The sequence below is a fragment of the Anomalospiza imberbis genome, unplaced genomic scaffold (genome assembly GCF_031753505.1).
Source record: "Anomalospiza imberbis isolate Cuckoo-Finch-1a 21T00152 unplaced genomic scaffold, ASM3175350v1 scaffold_176, whole genome shotgun sequence".
NCBI lineage: Eukaryota > Metazoa > Chordata > Aves > Passeriformes > Viduidae > Anomalospiza > Anomalospiza imberbis.
The window spans coordinates 91318-108673 of record NW_027099810.1 but is presented as its reverse complement, the minus strand read 5'-3'; the positions used below and the strand labels follow the sequence as shown (position 1 = coordinate 108673).

The following is a 17356-nucleotide window of genomic DNA, read 5'->3' as shown; positions in this document are numbered from 1 at the left end:
AGAGCTTTTCCGTGATCCATGGCTGCAGGGTGGTCTTCTGCCCTAGAAGATGGGAGAGATCAACGTGCACAGTTGGATCCAGGGGCCTGGCAGGTAACAGCTCCACACTTGTCCTGGCAATCAGTGGCAAAGCCAACCAGACTGGTTTTGTCCTGCCTGTGTCACTGCCCAGGGGTCATCAGATGGGAACACGCAGCCCTTGTGCTGGAGCTGAGCTGCTCTGCCCAGCACTGGTGGCCACCATCTGAGCTGGTTTTGCTTGTCCTGGTTCCCTGACAGCTGGGGCCCTGGGCAGAACCTTGACAGCCTGGGCTCACCTCAGGGAAGGAGGAGGCGGCACTGGAGAAGCTGTACCAGGTGGGGCTGCTGCTGCTGGGGACAGTGAGGACGACATCAAAAATGACAACCTCTTCCTCCACCTGGTCACCGGCAGCTGAAGATGATGGACTTTGATTCTGGCACCTTCTCCAAAGCCAGGCTCCACAGGGAATTTGCAGGTGAGTCCACACGCAGGGGGATGCTCCCAGATTTGGGCATTGCACAGCCTGGCCGGGAACCAAAGGTTCCCCCTTTGCTGGGGCAGATGCAGCTGATCCTTCAGTCGGCTGCCAGGCTGCTTTTGGCAGGGCTGGGGGGATGGGCTGGGGTGCTGATGAAATGGGAGTGGGCTCCTGGCCCTGCCAACAGCCCCAGCACCCACCGTGCCCCGGGCTGGGGCTGGGGCAGCCAGCCCGACACAAAGACACCCCCATGGTGGGAGCAGAGGTGGGACTCCAGAACCTGTGCAGGGGCTGCTTTGCTTTGCAGGCAAGGAAGGGCTTGGGCTGCTCCACTGCCCCTGTTTGCTTTGGGATCACCGTTATTTTGGAGGGCAGTGCAGGGGGAAGGGAGATAGCCTGGCCTTCCCTCACCTGTGGGTGGGTTTTTCCCTGGCATGCAGGGGTTGGGCCTTCCTTAATCCCCTGACAGAGATAAGATTTTTGACCTTTTTTCTTGTTCCCCTTTTTGTCTGTAATCTATTTTCAATAATTTGTTGTGTGTTTTTCTAGAGGAAGCGTTCCAGGTGGGGTCCAGTCTGGATGGGGAAGTGCTTGGGAGCAGCTGTGGCGTGGATGGGCCGTGCCCTTGGAGAAGGCTGAGGACATCGTTTGGGACCAGCTTTTCTTCCAGCGGGGGATGGCGTGAGGTGGGTCCGGTCTGCTTGGCATGGTGGGATCAGAGCTTTGGGGAGATGGCAGCGAGCACAGGAGCATCCTGCTCTGGGCAGCTGCTGAGGGCTGGATGTGCCGTGGCCGGCTGCAGGCTGGGCACATGTCCTGCCCTCCTGCTCTGCTCCCACAGGCAGCAGGGATGGGCAGCTCTGGGCACAGCTCTGGGCACGGCCAGCATGGCCTGGGCACTGCGGGTGGCTTGGACAAGGGGACAGGAGCCTTCAGCTGACGGGCGCTTTCTGGTTTCTCTCCTTGCAGCCGGGCTCTGCGGGTGCTGTGGCTGCTCTGGGCTCTGCCAACGCTCTGCTGGAGCTCAACACCGGGCTGCAATCAGCCAAAGAAGAAATGGGGTGACCGGCAGCACAGACCTGCTTGAGCATTTCAGCATCACAGCTCAAGTTTGCAGAGTGTACACCTCCAAGGGCAAACATGCCACCACCCAAAAATTAAACTTGTTCAATAGCTTCTGAAATGAAATCAATCTGGGATGACCCCAAATGATATTTTGCAACTTGCTCAAGCTGTAGCTCAGCCCTTCTCTGAACTGTTCTCTCCCCCACCTGCCTTTTACTTCCCAACTGCTCCCTCTTGTCCCCCAGTGAGTTCCCAGCCCATGGCAGTCTCCATCACACTGTTGCCTTCCTTGGTGCCCCTCACCATGAGGAAGGCCGAGCCCCAGGCTTGGGGACTCATCCTGTCACTGGCTGAGGAGCAGCAGTGTCTCAGAGGTCCAGTGGGATTTTAGTGTCATTCAGAGCTGCTTTCCAGCCCTCAGCTGTCCTCACTGCTGAGTTCCCACTCCCTTTTCCTTGTCCTTGCAGCAGGATGAGCTCTGTGAATCCCCTTGAGCCTCTCCACTCTTCCCAGCCCACGCACCCACCTCAGTAAGGCTGAAGCTGCAGCTTCTCTGTCTCCTGTGGCACACCAGTCCAGTCCCCTGTGCGGGGAGCCCCAGCCCCAGAGCACAGCACTCAGCAGTGCACTCCGGGCTGGAGCAGCTCCCTCCCAGCCCCAGCCCAGGGACTCCTCCGGCCCCGGGGCTTGGGGCACTGTCAGCACCCGCTGCTCCAGCCACCGCTTCTGCTGGTCCTGACAGCAGCACCCAAAGTGGGGCTGATCCCGAGGGAGCAGCAGCAGGGCCTGGGTCTGATCCCTGACTCTGGGGCAGGGCTGGACAAATGACACCCAGCAGCAGCAGCAGCACATGGAGCTGACTTTCAGCACAGCCCCTGCCACTCTTGCCTCCCGTGTGCAGCGGTGTCACAGCAGCCTGAGGTACCTGGGAGCACCCAGAGCGATGCCAGGGTCAGTGCCAGGAGCATCCCCTGGCGCTGTTTAAAACCGGCTCAGCAGGAACTGGGGATGCAAACAGGATGAACCTGAGCATCTCCCACCAGCAGATACCTCAGAGCTTACACAGTAACACGGCCGTGACTCTCCCAAACTGGATTTAGGAATGGCACACCTACTGCAGCCATTGGATCATGACCTGCCCAGATCCCTTTGGGACTCCTGCTTTTGGTGTCTCTGCCTCCTCTCCCTGCCCCAAGGAGGCTCCTCTCTTCCTCTCCCTGCCCTGACAAGACAGTCACACAAATAAAGACATGGGATTACCAGGTGCTGAGGAGCTGTAGAAGGAGCCTTCTCTAGGTCTGGCCTGTTTCCAAAACCCGCACAGTCTCCCTCAGCAAGGAACCTCCTTGTCCACCCTCTCCAAGGGTGTCAAGCTCAGGAAGGGATTCCTGACACCCTGTCCAGCTGGGAGAGCTCCCGTGTCTCCATACCAGGGGATAAAACCAAACCCAGGAACCCTGGGGGGACTGAGACTGTGGCATGGGGACATCTGTATTTATTTCCCAGTGGCAAACAAAAATGTGGAATGGTGCCAGAGCTTGTTTTGATCTACATCAGCTTTTGATAAATGTCCCTCCTCCTGACAGCGACTCCTCTGCAGCTGCACTGGGAGATCTCTGGGGCTGAGTCCACTAAGAGGAGATTTCAGTGGGGCTGAGGTGCTCGAGGGGCCCCATTTCAACGCTCTGCTGAAGTCCAAGGACATTGTGTTTCCCCGAGGAGCAACGCTCCTTTCTGGCACTCACTGCCCCGTGAGGGACATTATTCAGTTGCTGCCATTGGGTGAGTTCCAGCCACAGGGAGAGGGAGGAGGAGATGATCCCACCCATGGCTGCTGCTGGGTCCAGACTCTGGGTGAGATAAAGCCGAGACAGAGCTTCAGCATCTCCCCCAAAATCACAGAATCACAGAAGGGCTTGGCTTGGAAAAGACCTTCAAGTTCATCTCCTTCCATGCCCCCTTCCACTATCCCAGGCTGCTCCAAGCCCTGTCCAACCTGGCCTTGGACACTGCCAGGGATCCAGGGGCAGCCACAGCTTCTGTGGGCAAGCTCTGATCTCTGCCCAGGTGAGCAGGGACAGGACCCAAGGGAACGGCTGGAGCTGGGCCAGGGCAGGGCTGGGCTGGAGATCAGCAAAAGCTTCTTCCCCCAGAGGGGGCTCAGGCACTGCCCAGGCTCCACAAGGAATGGGCATAGCCCAGAGGCTGTTGGAGCTCCAGGAGCCTTTGGACCCCGCTCCCGGGGCTGCACGGGCTGCGATTGTTGGGGTGTCTGTGCAGGGCTGGGGGCTGGACTTGATGATCCCAATGGGTCCCTCCCAGCTCAGCCCCTTCTGCAATTCTCACCCTTTGGATCAGCCTTTGTGTCCCCTCGAGGCGATGGCAGAGCTGCTGGGGACAGGGCAGGAGCGGGGCAGCCCCAGTGTTCCCCTGTCTGTGACACCCAGAAGTGACAGCCCCAGCGTTCCCCTGCCTGTGACACCCCAGGGTGACAGCCCCAGCGTTCCCCTGCCTGTGACACCCCAGTGGTGACAGCCCCAGCATTCCCCTGTCTGTGACACCCCAGTGGTGACAGCCCCAGCGTTCCCTTGTCTGTGGCACCCCAGTGGTGACAGCCCCAGCGTTCCCTTCCGGGAGTCGCTCCAAGGGAAGCGTCCAGAGCCGCGTCCAGTCAATGGAACTGACCGGCCACTGACCAGCCCAGCCTGGGCTGATGTGGATTGCTCTGCAGACAGCTCGGGGAAGGTGTAAGAGGCCGTCTGAAGCCCCCACATTTGCCTACCAATTGCCACAAGCAGAAACCCCTTCCCCCATTACAGTACCGGCTTGGAGAGAGCGGCAGTGCAGGTGCAGTTGCTGTACCGTTACGTTAGCTGTTCCGAACAAAGCCTGGCAAAGAGTTGGCAAGGAACTGGCAAGGACTTGGCATGAACCCACCAAGGAACGGCCTACTGCATATTTGCCCACTCTCCTCCTGAATCTGAATGAACTTTTAGGGTGACCCTAATCATCTCTCACTGAAGACCTCTCATCTGCCCCGTGACCACTGTGACAGACGGACGGAGATGGAAAACCCTCCTCCCAAGGACTGAGACTGAGACCCCTCCCACAGGGAGAGTTTAACCAGTCCAAGTGCCCAGTCCTGCATTTTGGCCACAATAACCCCCTGCACTGCTCTAGGCTGGGGTCGGCGTGGCTGGACAGTGCCCAGGCAGAAAGGGACCTGGGGCCACTGGTTGACAGCAGGCTGAACACGAGCCAGCAGTGTGCCCTGGTGGCCAAGAAGGCCGATGGCTCCTGGCCTGGATCAGGAATGGTGTGGCCAGCAGGAGCAGAGAGGTCATTCTTCCCCTGTACTTGGCACTGCTGTGCTTGGCATTCCTCCCCTGTACTGGCACCCTACCTCGAGTGCCGTGTCCCGTTCTGGGCTCCCCAATTTGGGAAGGACATGGAGGGGCTGGAGCGTGTCCAAAGAAGGACAACAAGGCTGGTGAGGGGTCTGGAACACAAGTCCTGTGAGGAATGCCTGAGGGAGCTGGGGTTGTTTAGCTTGGAGAAGACTCAGAGGTGACCTTATCACTCTCTACACTCTCTGAAAGGTGGTTGCAGTCAGGTGGGGGTCGGTCTCTTTCTCCTCACAGCAACTGACTGAACAAGAGGACACAGTCTTAAGCTGCACCAAGGGAAATTTAGGTCAGCTATTAGGAAAAAAGTTTTTTTATGGAAAGGGTGATAAATTACTGGACTTGTTTGTCCAGGGAGGTGGTGGAGTCACCATCATGGGATGTGTTTAAAAAAAGACTGGATGTGGCACTCGGTGCCATGGTTTAGCTGAGGTGGTGTTAGGGCATGGGTTGGACTTGATGACCTTAAAGGTCTCTTCCAACCCAGCAATTCTGTGATTCTGTCATTGTGTGACATCACAGACCAGGTTGTGACATCATACAGTTGGCTGTGACATCCCTGGTTTATTATGCGACATCACAGAGCAGGCTGTGACATCAGAGCATGCCTGTATGACATCACAGAGCAGAGCAAGCTGTGAGGACAAAGAGTGTGCTGTGACATTATAGGGTGGCTGTGTTCCATCACTGAAGGTGTTGTGACATCACACAGTGGGTCTGTGTGACCACAGAGGTGCTGTGTGACATGTTAAGTGAGTTCTGCCATCACAGAGCAGGCTGTGACATCACAGAGGAGGTTGTGATGTCACAACGTTGGCTGTGACATTACAGGCTGGCTGTGTGACATCACAGAATGGGCTGTGAGGCTACAGAGAAGACTCTGCCATCATAGAAAAGGGCTCTGTGACATCACAGAGCAGCGGTGTGATGCCACAGAGAAGGCTGAGACAATAGAGAGTGGGTTGTGACATCACAGAGCTGACTGTGAAATCACAGGGCGGGCTGTGACATCACAGCGAGGCTGCATAACATCACAAAGGTAGCTGTGAAATCATAGAGCTGGCTGTGACATCACAGGGTGGCTGTGACATCACAGCCTGGGCTGTGACATCACAGGGCAGATGTTGTGACATCACAGAGCACACTGGGACCTCAAAGAGCAGGCTGTGACATCACAGGGCACCTGCATGAAATCACAGGTGGCCTGTTACATCTCCGAGTGGGCTGTGTGACATTACAGGGCAGCTGTGTGACATCACAGGGGCTGCATGACATCAGAGGGGCTGTGTGACATCACAGGCGGTTGTATGACATCACAGGGGCTGTGTGGCATGGGGTTCCAGGGCAGGGCAAGGCTGGACCTGCCCCTTCCTCCCCCACACACAAAATGTTTCCAGCCCACAATCTCCTCCAGTCTGTCACAACAGGCAGTGTTGGAGGTGAAATCCCAGCTGTGGCCATGGGCACCTGCAGGAAGAAGGACAGCTCTTTTCCATAGGAATGAAAGCCCCAGTTCTCGGTTTATTTCTGATTTAATTGCCTGGAATTTATTTGGTTTTGTTGTTGCTTTGTTTCCTTTTTTGTGCCTGAAGTGTCCAGTCAGGAGCAGAGTGACTCTTGCCAAGGAACTTTGTGGTGCTGTTGCTCAATATTAAATCTGGTTTTTGCTGCTCCCTTGCTGGGGATTTTTTCAGCGCTCTCAAGCCCTCGTTGGCAACAGGGTGAAGGAGCCCTGGGCCAGGCTCTGGCCCTGGGGGACCCACGGGGACACTACCGGGGGGTCCCTGTCCCCTGTCCCGCCCCCCATGGCCCTGTGTCAGGCTCTGGGCTCGATCTCGTGGAACATCCTCTGGGGGAGGCTGCGGCGCCGGGGGTGGGGGGACCCGGGGGGACAGGGGACCCCGCTGTGCACGAGCAGCGTTGGACTTCTCTGGGGGAACTGGGAGGGGGGGCTGGGGCAGAGTCACCTCCCCAGTGACCTCAAACAGCCCCTGTGATGTCACACAGCCCCTGTGGTGTCACAACCCACTCTTGGATGCCGCATAGCTCCCTTGTGATGTCATAGGCCCAACTCTGCGATGTCACTCTGTGATGTCACAAAGCTGTGCTGTTACAGAAGATTCTGTGATGTCAGAAATTCACCCTGTACTATGACGTCACAAAGTCATCCTGTGACATCACAGTCTGTTCCATGATGTCATAGCCTGCTCTATGATGTCACACAGCCAACTCGGTGATGTCACAACCCACACTCTGATGTCACAGAGCCACTCTCTACATGACGGCAGAGTCTGCCCTATGGCCTCACACTATGATGTCACACCCTGCTGTGTGATGTCACAAGCCCCTCAGTGATGTCACAAAACCCTCCCTGTGATGTCATACTGCCACTCTGTAATGTCACAGCACACACTTTGACCTCACTGCCCGCTCTATGATGTCATACAGCCATGCCATGATGTCACAGCCTGCTCTCTGATGTCACACTGTCCCCTCTATCCTGCCATAGCTGCTTGATGACCTCACACAACACGCTCTGTGATGTCATAGCCCAATCTGTGACCTCACACAACCCACGCTGTGCTGTCACACAGCCCCCCTCTGACATCACAGCTGCTCTGTGCCTCCGTGACACAGCCACAGAGGCGCTGCTGTGACACAGCCCCCTCTGGGACACCCCACAGCCCCTGCCAGTGCTGAGCCCCTGTGAGCTCTGTCTGCGCCCTGCTCGTGTCCCTGCGATGCCCTGGCAGTGCCCCAGCCCTGCTGGGCTGTGCACAGGAGCTGCTCCTGGCCACAGCTGTCTCTCTGCAGCGCTGCCCTTGCCAGGAGCTGCCTCTGGGCCAGGAGCCTGGCCCAGCTCAGCAGCACAGACACAGCACCAGGACGTTAATGACCCTCTGGGGCTTTGGTGCTCTTTGCATCGGACCCAGACCTCAGAGTGTGCTCAAAGAACTTCTCAAGAACTCAAAGTCAGATTCAAAGTCCAGACTTTCTTTAACTTTTAATGGGTCCCACTGAGGGACACAACTCATGTGAAAGTGTCCCTGGGTTCCAGTTAGAGCAGAACACTGGAGGCAGTGATGACAGCTGGGGACAAACAAGGCAAAGGTGTCTCTGGTGCTGAGCAAACCTGGATATCACCATGGTGTCCTTGGACCTGCATTGTCACACTGACCCACGGTTCCATGAGGTTCCCCAGTGTCACCATGGTCACTGTCAGAGGCTGGATGAGATCAGTGTCCCGAGACACCTTGGGTTGAGCTGTCAATCAGTCCCACAGCTGGGACAGCGCTAACCCGGCTCTGAACGCCCGAGCTATCACAAGTCCCAGCTGGGGGGAGGCCCACAAAGGCCCAGGGCCTTAAAACCAAGGAGCACAAGGTCAGCCCCTGCTATGGACTCTGCCTTCTTCTAGGGTTTGTGTCTCACCCACACTGGAACCCCAGGAGCTGGGAGCCACATGTGTGTCTTTCTGTGGAGCTTCTGTCTTTCTGTCTCTGTCTCTTTCCTCTCCTTCTAATGCTCTTTCTATGGAACATTTTTGGGTCCCTGAACAACTGAAGTGTTTAAGGCTGAGAGGTCCAGCTTGTTCTGGTGCTTTCCATGAACTGATTGAACTCTTGATTTATGAACCAATGCACTAGATGTGGAATCCTCTACACTGAACTCAGAAACAAACTCCCTCTGTCAGAGCATTTTCATCTTCTAGATCACTTTCAAGATGCCCATGGGGATGTTGCAATGATTATCACACAGCTCTCCATTTCTGGATGCAGGCTCTGCAGATTCTTTCTCTGCATTCAGTCAGGCTTGCATTCCCTGACAATTCCTGGTAGCCCGTCATGGTTTCTTAGGGCAGAACAGTAACAATGAAAACCTTACCAATGGCACAACTGCCCAGCCCACAAGGAAAAGAAAAAACAAGCTGTCAAGTTCTTCAAACATTTGTCCTGCTGTGCTGCAAGAGTTGAGCTGCACACAAGGTGTGGAAAGCCTAGAGAAGCTGCAGTTGGTGGCACAACTTGTGACAGAAGCTGCACCTCGTTCTCCAGGAAAGGTTCTTGGAAAGAGCAAACAGGAGTGTGGAGAAGATTCTGGGAAAACTGAAACAGCTTTTAGGAAATGAAATGAAAATGGAAAGAAACAATCCAAGATGTTTTTCTCTGTTTATTTTTATGCTCCCCTTTTCCATGGTGCACTGCTTCTCCATCCCCTTAATCCAAATAGATCTCAGCTCTAAGATCCATGACTTGGTGAATTTTAGACACTCTAAAATACCATGAGCTACACACAGTTTGCCTTCCCCGTTTGTTTTTTTGTGTTTTGTTTTTTTTTTTTTTAACCATTGCTGGAGATGTAAATGCAGTGCCTGGGTCAGGTACAAATTCTGCATTCAGGGAATGTGCCCCGATAGGGTTTGATCCTCAGCGGGGACAATGCACAGCAGCGCTCAAGGGGATTCCTGTTCCCCTGTGCAGGAGTCCAGACTCTGAGTCTGGGCTGAACAGGGCAAAGTTCCCGTGTTTGGACAGGCTCAGGGGCTGCCCCTGGGGAGCGGGGGGCTGGGCGCGGGGGCGAGCGGGCAACGGAAAAACGGACACGTGGACAAATGGCCCCGGAGCTTCAGTTGCAGCGGCGGCAGCAGCAGCAGCAGCGGCAGCGGCAGCGGCTGCAGCAGCGAAAGCAGACAAAGCAGTGATTTTGTCGCATTCCTCTTGATTCTCCTCTCCCTTTCCCGCTTTCCCCTCCTCTCCCAATCTCTCTCTCCCCATTCCCGGCCGGGCCATGTCCCCAGCCCGCCCCCAGCCCCGGGCGGGTCTGCCCCGGCCCCGGCCCCGTCCCCGGCCGTCCCGCCGGGGTCTCGCTTCCGCCCGGCTCTGGTCGTGCTGGCGGTGGCGCTGCTGGGCGGGTATCAGTGCCTGGGGCTGGGGCGGCACCGCCGCCCTCTGGCTCCGCCTGGCCCGAGCCCGGCCCCGGCCCCGACGTGGGCTCCAGTCCCGGCCCCGGCCCCGGCTCCTCCCGGGCCCCGCGGAGGACACACGCGGCGCGGCCGCTCCCGCCGCCCCCGCTGCGGCTTCCCCGGCCCGAGCTCCGCCGCTCTCCCGTTCCAGGGACAGAACGCCTGGGGAGGGCCGGCCCGGGGCGCTCGGGGGGCGCTCGGGGGCCGCTCCTGGCCCCGGGCCGAGCGCTGACAGCCCCGTCCCGCCCGCAGGGAAGGCGCAGGAGGAGGCCCTGCAGGAGCGGTACCGGCTGGGTTCGCTGCTGGGCAGCGGCGGCTTCGGCAGCGTCTTCGCGGCCACGCGGCTCTCGGACGGCGCCCCGGTGAGCGGCGGGGCCGACGGCGGGCGCAGGAGAAGGGGGCGGAGGAGGAGGAGGATTAGCAGGAGGAGGAGGGGGAAGGAGGAGGAGGAGGAGGTGGAGGTGGCGGAGGAGGAGGAGGAGGATGGGGCTCGGCGGGGCGGGTGGTGCGCTCAACCCACTGCTCTCCCTTGCTCGCAGGTGGCCATCAAAAGGGTGCCACGGAACCGCGTCCGGCACTGGGGCGAGCTGGTGAGTGAGCGGGGCCAGCAGCAGAAGCCGGGCCGTGCCGGGTGGCGAGGAGCCGGGGCCCGGCAGGGTGGGAGCCGCCGGGAGCCCTGCAGGGAGAGCGGGCATGGGCTGAGCGGGGCATGCAGAGCATCCCGGGCTGGCTGAGGGGTTCCCCAGCCCTGGCACGGCCTCAGCCCCACTGACGGCATCGCGCTCCTCCCGCAGCCCGACGGCACCAGCGCACCCCTGGAGGTCGTGCTGCTGGACAAGGTGTCCTCTGGCTGCACTGGTGTCATTCAGCTCCTGGAGTGGCTTGAGCTCCCTGACAGCGTCGTGCTGGTGCTGGAGCGTCCGGAGCGGTGCCAGGAGCTGTCGGGTTTCCTGGCGGAGCGGAGGTTCCTGCCGGAGGAGGAGGCGCGGGGGCTGTTCCGCCAGGTGCTGGAGGCTGTGCGGCACTGCACCAGCTGCGGGGTCCTGCACAGGGACATCAAGCCTGAGAACATCCTGCTCGACCTGGCCACCGGGCAGCTGAAACTGATTGACTTTGGCTGTGGCGCCTTCCTCCAAGACACAGCCTACACCCAGTTTGCAGGTGAGCTCTGCCTGGGGATGCTCCTGGGCATCTCATGGCCCAGCTGGGGTGCAGCCCCAGGGCTCCCCCTATTGCAGCCAGGATGGGATTAATGCTGGAGCCAAGCTGATTTGGGTGGGGGTGTGAGGGGGACCAGCTCCAGCCCTGCCGACAGCCTTCAGCACCCACTGTGGCCTGGGCTAAGGCTGGAGCTGGGGCAGCCAGCCTGACAAAAACCCCAGTGGGGGCAGCAGAGAGGGGCGTCTGACCCTGTGCCCTGGATGGTTTGGTGTGCAGGCGAGAAGGGCTTGGACTGCTCTGCTCCCATTGTTTGCATTGACTGGTTAACATTTTTGGGGGGCCGTGCAGGCGGGGAGTAGAGCGGGCTTTCTCCACCACAGGATGAGTTTTGCTTTTGTGTGTCATGGTTGGGCCTTCCCAGGATTTCTGCTGCCCTCTTCCAACACCAGTGGCTTCTTTTCCAGCCCCAAGTCTGTACACAAGTCCCAGGTGCTGGTGAGAGGGCAGCAGTCACCCTGTGTGCCACTGGGGCAGCCCCCACATGCCATGGGGTGCTGGGGTCAGGCTCTGGGAGCAGCAGCGTCCCCCTGATGAACTCTGTCTGTGTTCCACAGGAACCGTGTCCTACAGCCCACCAGAGTGGATCCACCACCAATGCTACCACGGCGAGGCAGCGACGATCTGGTCCCTGGGCCTCCTGCTGTACCACCTGGTCATGGGGAAGCACCCATTCAGGAGGGGCCAGGAGATCATTTGGGGGCGGATCTTGTTCCCACGACGGCTCTCTCAAGGTGGGTCCTCATCTCTGGCCACGGGGGCAATACCAGTGCTGGGAGACAGTAGCAGCTCATGAGCATCCTGCTCTGGCAGCTGCTGAGGAGGTGGCACATGTCCTGCTCTCCTGCTCTCCTCCAAACACAGAATCCATGGGGAAGTTTAGGCCCAGCTCTGGGCACACCCAGCATGGCCTGGGCATGGGAACAGGGGGGCAACTTCTCCAACTGACTGGTGATTTCTGGTTTGTTTCCCCAGAGTGCCAGGATCTCATTAAGAGGTGTTTGTCCATGCAGCCCTTGGACAGGCCATCCTTAGAAGAGCTTTTCCGTGATCCATGGGTGCAGGGTGGTCTTCTGCCCTAGAAGATGGGAGAGATCCACGTGCACAGTTGAATCCAGGGGCCTGGCAGGTAACAGCTCCACACATGTCCTGGCAATCAGTGGCAAAGCCAACCAGACTGGTTTTGTCCTGCCTGTGTCACTGCCCAGGGGTCATCAGATGGGAACACGCAGCCCTTGTGCTGGAGCTGAGCTGCTCTGCCCAGCACTGGTGGCCACCATCTGAGCTGGTTTTGCTTGTCCTGGTTCCCTGACAGCTGGGGCCCTGGGCAGAACCTTGACAGCCTGGGCTCACCCCAGGGAAGGAGAAGAAGCCCCTGGAGAAGCTGTACCAGGTGGGGCTGCTGCTGCTGGGGACAGTGAGGACGACATCAAAAATGACAACCTCTTCCTCCACCTGGCCACCGGCAGCTGAGGATGATGGACTTTGATTCTGACACCTTCTCCAAAGCCAGGCTCCACAGGGAATTTGAAGGTGAGTCCACACGCAGGGGGATGCTCCCAGATTTGGGCATTGCACAGCCTGGCCGGGAACCAAAGGTTCCCCCTTTGCTGGGGCAGATGCAGCTGATCCTTCAGTCGGCTGCCAGGCTGCTTTTGGCAGGGCTGGGGGGATGGGCTGGGGTGCTGATGAAATGGGAGTGGGCTCCTGGCCCTGCCAACAGCCCCAGCACCCACCGTGCCCCGGGCTGGGGCTGGGGCAGCCAGCCCGACACAAAGAAACCCCCATGGTGGGAGCAGAGGTGGGACTCCAGAACCTGTGCAGGGGCTGCTTTGCTTTGCAGGCAAGGAAGGGCTTGGGCTGCTCCACTGCCCCTGTTTGCTTTGGGATCACCGTTATTTTGGAGGGCAGTGCAGGGGGGAAGGGAGAAAGCCTCGGGTTTCCCTCACCTGTGGGTGGGTTTTTCCCTGGCCTGCAGGGGTTGGGCCTTCCTTAGCCCCTGACAGAGATAAGATTTTTGACCTTTTTTCTTGTTCCCCTTTTTGTCTGTAATCTATTTTCAATAATTTGTTGTGTGTTTTTCTAGAGGAAGTGTTCCAGGTGGGGTCCAGTCTGGATGGGGAAGTGCTTGGGAGCAGCTGTGGCGTGGATGGGCCGTGCCCTGGGAGAAGGATGAGGACATCGTTTGGGACCAGCTTTTCTTCCAGCGAGGGATGGCGTGAGGTGGGTCCTGTCTGCTTGGCATGGTGGGATCAGAGCTTTGGGGAGATGGCAGCGAGCACAGGAGCATCCTGCTCTGGGCAGCTGCTGAGGGCTGGATGTGCCGTGGCCGGCTGCAGGCTGGGCACATGTCCTGCCCTCCTGCTCTGCTTCCACAGGCAGCAGGGATGGGCAGCTCTGGGCACAGCTCTGGGCACGGCCAGCATGGCCTGGGCACCGTGGGCGGCTGGGACAAGGGGACAGGAGCCTTCAGCTGACGGGCGCTTTCTGGTTTCTCTCCTTGCAGCCGGGCTCTGCGGGTGCTGAGGCTGCTCTGGGCTCTGCCAGGGCTCTGCTGGAGCTCAGCACCAGGCCACAATCAGCCAAAGAAGAAATGGGGTGACCTGCAGCACAGACCTGCTTGAGCATTTCAGCATCACAGCTCAAGTTTGCAGAGTGTACACCTTCAAGGGCAAACATGACACCCCCCAAAAATTAAACTTGTTCAATAGCTTCTGAAATGAAATCAATCTGGGATGACCCCAAATGATATTTTGCAACTTGCTCAAGCTGTAGCTCAGCCCTTCTCTGAACTGTTCTCTCCCCCACCTGCCTTTTACTTCCCAACTGCTCCCTCTTGTCCCCCAGTGAGTTCCCAGCCCATGGCAGTCTCCATCACACTGTTGCCTTCCTTGGTGCCCCTCACCATGAGGAAGGCCGAGCCCCAGGCTTGGGGACTCATCCTGTCACTGGCTGAGGAGCAGCAGTGTCTCAGAGGTCCAGTGGGATTTTAGTGTCATTCAGAGCTGCTTTCCAGCCCTCAGCTGTCCTCACTGCTGAGTTCCCACTCCCTTTTCCTTGTCCTTGCAGCAGGATGAGCTCTGTGAATCCCCTTGAGCCTCTCCACTCTTCCCAGCCCACGCACCCACCTCAGTAAGGCTGAAGCTGCAGCTTCTCTGTCTCCTGTGGCACACCAGTCCAGTCCCCTGTGCGGGGAGCCCCAGCCCCAGAGCACAGCACTCAGCAGTGCACTCCGGGCTGGAGCAGCTCCCTCCCAGCCCCAGCCCAGGGACTCCTCCGGCCCCGGGGCTTGGGGCACTGTCAGCACCCGCTGCTCCAGCCACCGCTTCTGCTGGTCCTGACAGCAGCACCCAAAGTGGGGCTGATCCCGAGGGAGCAGCAGCAGGGCCTGGGTCTGATCCCTGACTCTGGGGCAGGGCTGGACAAATGACACCCAGCAGCAGCAGCAGCACATGGAGCTGACTTTCAGCACAGCCCCTGCCACTCTTGCCTCCCGTGTGCAGCGGTGTCACAGCAGCCTGAGGCACCTGGGAGCACCCTGAGCCATGCCAGGGTCAGTGCCAGGAGCATCCCCTGGCGCTGTTTAAAACCGGCTCAGCAGGAACTGGGGATGCAAACAGGATGAACCTGAGCATCTCCCACCAGCAGATACCTCAGAGCTTACACAGTAACACGGCCGTGACTCTCCCAAACTGGATTTAGGAATGGCACACCTACTGCAGCCATTGGATCATGACCTGCCCAGATCCCTTTGGGACTCCTGCTTTTGGTGTCTCTGCCTCCTCTCCCTGCCCCAAGGAGGCTCCTCTCTTCCTCTCCCTGCCCTGACAAGACAGTCACACAAATAAAGACATGGGATTACCAGGTGCTGAGGAGCTGTAGAAGGAGCCTTCTCTAGGTCTGGCCTGTTTCCAAAACCCGCACAGTCTCCCTCAGCAAGGAACCTCCTTGTCCACCCTCTCCAAGAGTGTCAAGCTCAGGAAGGGATTCCTGACACCCTGTCCAGCTGGGAGAGCTCCCACGTCTCCATACCAGGGGATAAAACCAAACACAGGAACCCTGGGGGGACTGAGACTGTGGCATGGGGACATCCGTATTTATTTCCCAGTGGCAAACAAAAATGTGGAATGGTGCCGGAGCTTGTTTTGATCTACATCAGCTTTTGATAATTGTCCCTCCTCCTGACAGTGACTCCTCTGCAGCTGCACTGGGAGATCTCTGGGGCTGAGTCCACTAAGAGGAGATTTCAGTGGGGCTGAGGTGCTCGAGGGGGCCCATTTCAACGCTCTGCTGAAGTCCAAGGACATTGTGTTTCCCCGAGGAGCAATGCTCCTTTCTGGCACTCACTGCCCCGTGAGGGACATTATTCAGTTGCTGCCATTGGGTGAGTTCCAGCCACAGGGAGAGGGAGGAGGAGATGATCCCACCCATGGCTGCTGCTGGGTCCAGACTCTGGGTGAGATAAAGCCGAGACCGAGCTTCAGCATCTCCCCCAAAATCACAGAATCACAGAAGGGCTTGGCTTGGAAAAGACCTTCAAGTTCATCTCCTTCCATGCCCCCTTCCACTATCCCAGGCTGCTCCAAGCCCTGCCCAACCTGGCCTTGGACACTGCCAGGGATCCAGGGGCAGCCACAGCTTCTGTGGGCAAGCTCTGATCTCTGCCCAGGTGAGCAGGGACAGGACCCAAGGGAACGGCTGGAGCTGGGCCAGGGCAGGGCTGGGCTGGAGATCAGCAAAAGCTTCTTCCCCCAGAGGGGGCTCAGGCACTGCCCAGGCTCCACAAGGAATGGGCATAGCCCAGAGGCTGTTGGAGTTCCAGGAGCCGTTGGACCCCACTCCCGGGGCTTCACAGGCTGCGATTGTTGGGGTGTCTGTGCAGGGCTGGGGGCTGGACTTGATGATCCCAATGGGTCCCTCCAAGCTCAGCCCCTTCTGCAATTCTCACCCTTCGGATCAGCCTTTGTGTCCCCTCGAGGCGCTGGCAGAGCTGCTGGGGACAGTGCAGGAGTGGGGCAGCCCCAGTGTTCCCCTGTCTGTGACACCCAGAAGTGAGAGCCCCAGCGCTCCCCTGTGACACCCCAGCGGTGACAGCCCCAGTGTTCCCCTGCCTGTGATACCCCAGAGTGACAGCCCCAGTGTTCCCCTGCCTGTGACACCCCAGCGGTGACAGCCCCAGTGTTCCCCTGCCTGTGACACCCCAGCGGTGACAGCCCCAGTGTTCCCCTGTCTGTGGCACTCCAGTGGTGACAGCCCCAGCGTTCCCCTGCCTGTGACACCCCAGCGGTGACAGCCCCAGTGTTCCCCTGTCTGTGGCACTCCAGTGGTGACAGCCCCAGCGTTCCCCTGTCTGTGACACCCCAGTGGTGACAGGCCCATCGTTCCCTCCCTGGAGTCGCTCCAAGGGAAGCGTCCAGAGCCGCGTCCAGTCAATGGAACTGACCAGCCACTGACCAGCCCGGCCTGGGCTGATGTGGATTGCTCTGCAGACAGCTCGGGGAAGGTGTAAGAGGCCGTCTGAAGCCCCCACATTTGCCTACCGATTGCCACAAGCAGAAACCCCTTCCCCCATTACAGTACCGGCTTGGAGAGAGCGGCAGTGCAGGTGCAGTTGCTGTACCGTTACGTTAGCTGTTCCGAACAAGGCCTGGCAAGGAGTTGGCAAGGAATTGGCAAGGACTTGGCATGAACCCACCAAGGAACAGCCTACTGCATATTTGCCCACTCTCCTCCTGAATCTGAATGAACTTTTAGGGTGACCCTAATCATCTCTCACTGAAGACCTCTCATCTGCCCCGTGACCACTGTGACAGACGGACGGAGATGGAAAACCCTCCTCCCAAGGACTGAGACTGAGACCCCTCCCACAGGGAGAGGGGAAACCACTAATGACACGACCTGTTCTTCTTCAGTAATTCCAACGGACTTATTCTTCATTGTGTTCGTCCTGCCTTGGTGGTTTCAGTGGACTCACCTGTTCCCCCACAGCAATCACAATAGACTCTCATTGTCCTGCATGTTCCCCCCTCTTTCCTCTGTGGACTATAACTGTGAGGATCTCGCCTGTGTTGGTAGCTATTCCCATCCCCCTCTTTTCTCTCTCTCTCTCTCTATCCTTTTCTCTCCCTCTCTCTCTATCCTTTTCTCTCCTTTCTGATCCCCACTATCGCATTTACTGTTTTGGCCCTTAATAAAGGCGCATTTGT

General features: G+C 58.3%; 1 long non-coding RNA gene across 1 annotated transcript; it reads left to right on the top strand.

Annotated features, from left to right (window-relative positions):
* Positions 1–817: 817 nt before the first annotated feature.
* Positions 818–13836, top strand: LOC137466334 (uncharacterized). The gene is made up of 2 exons (XR_010995125.1): positions 818–1186; positions 13657–13836. It is a non-coding gene; the product is annotated as an uncharacterized lncRNA (long non-coding RNA).
* Positions 13837–17356: the final 3520 nt, after the last annotated feature.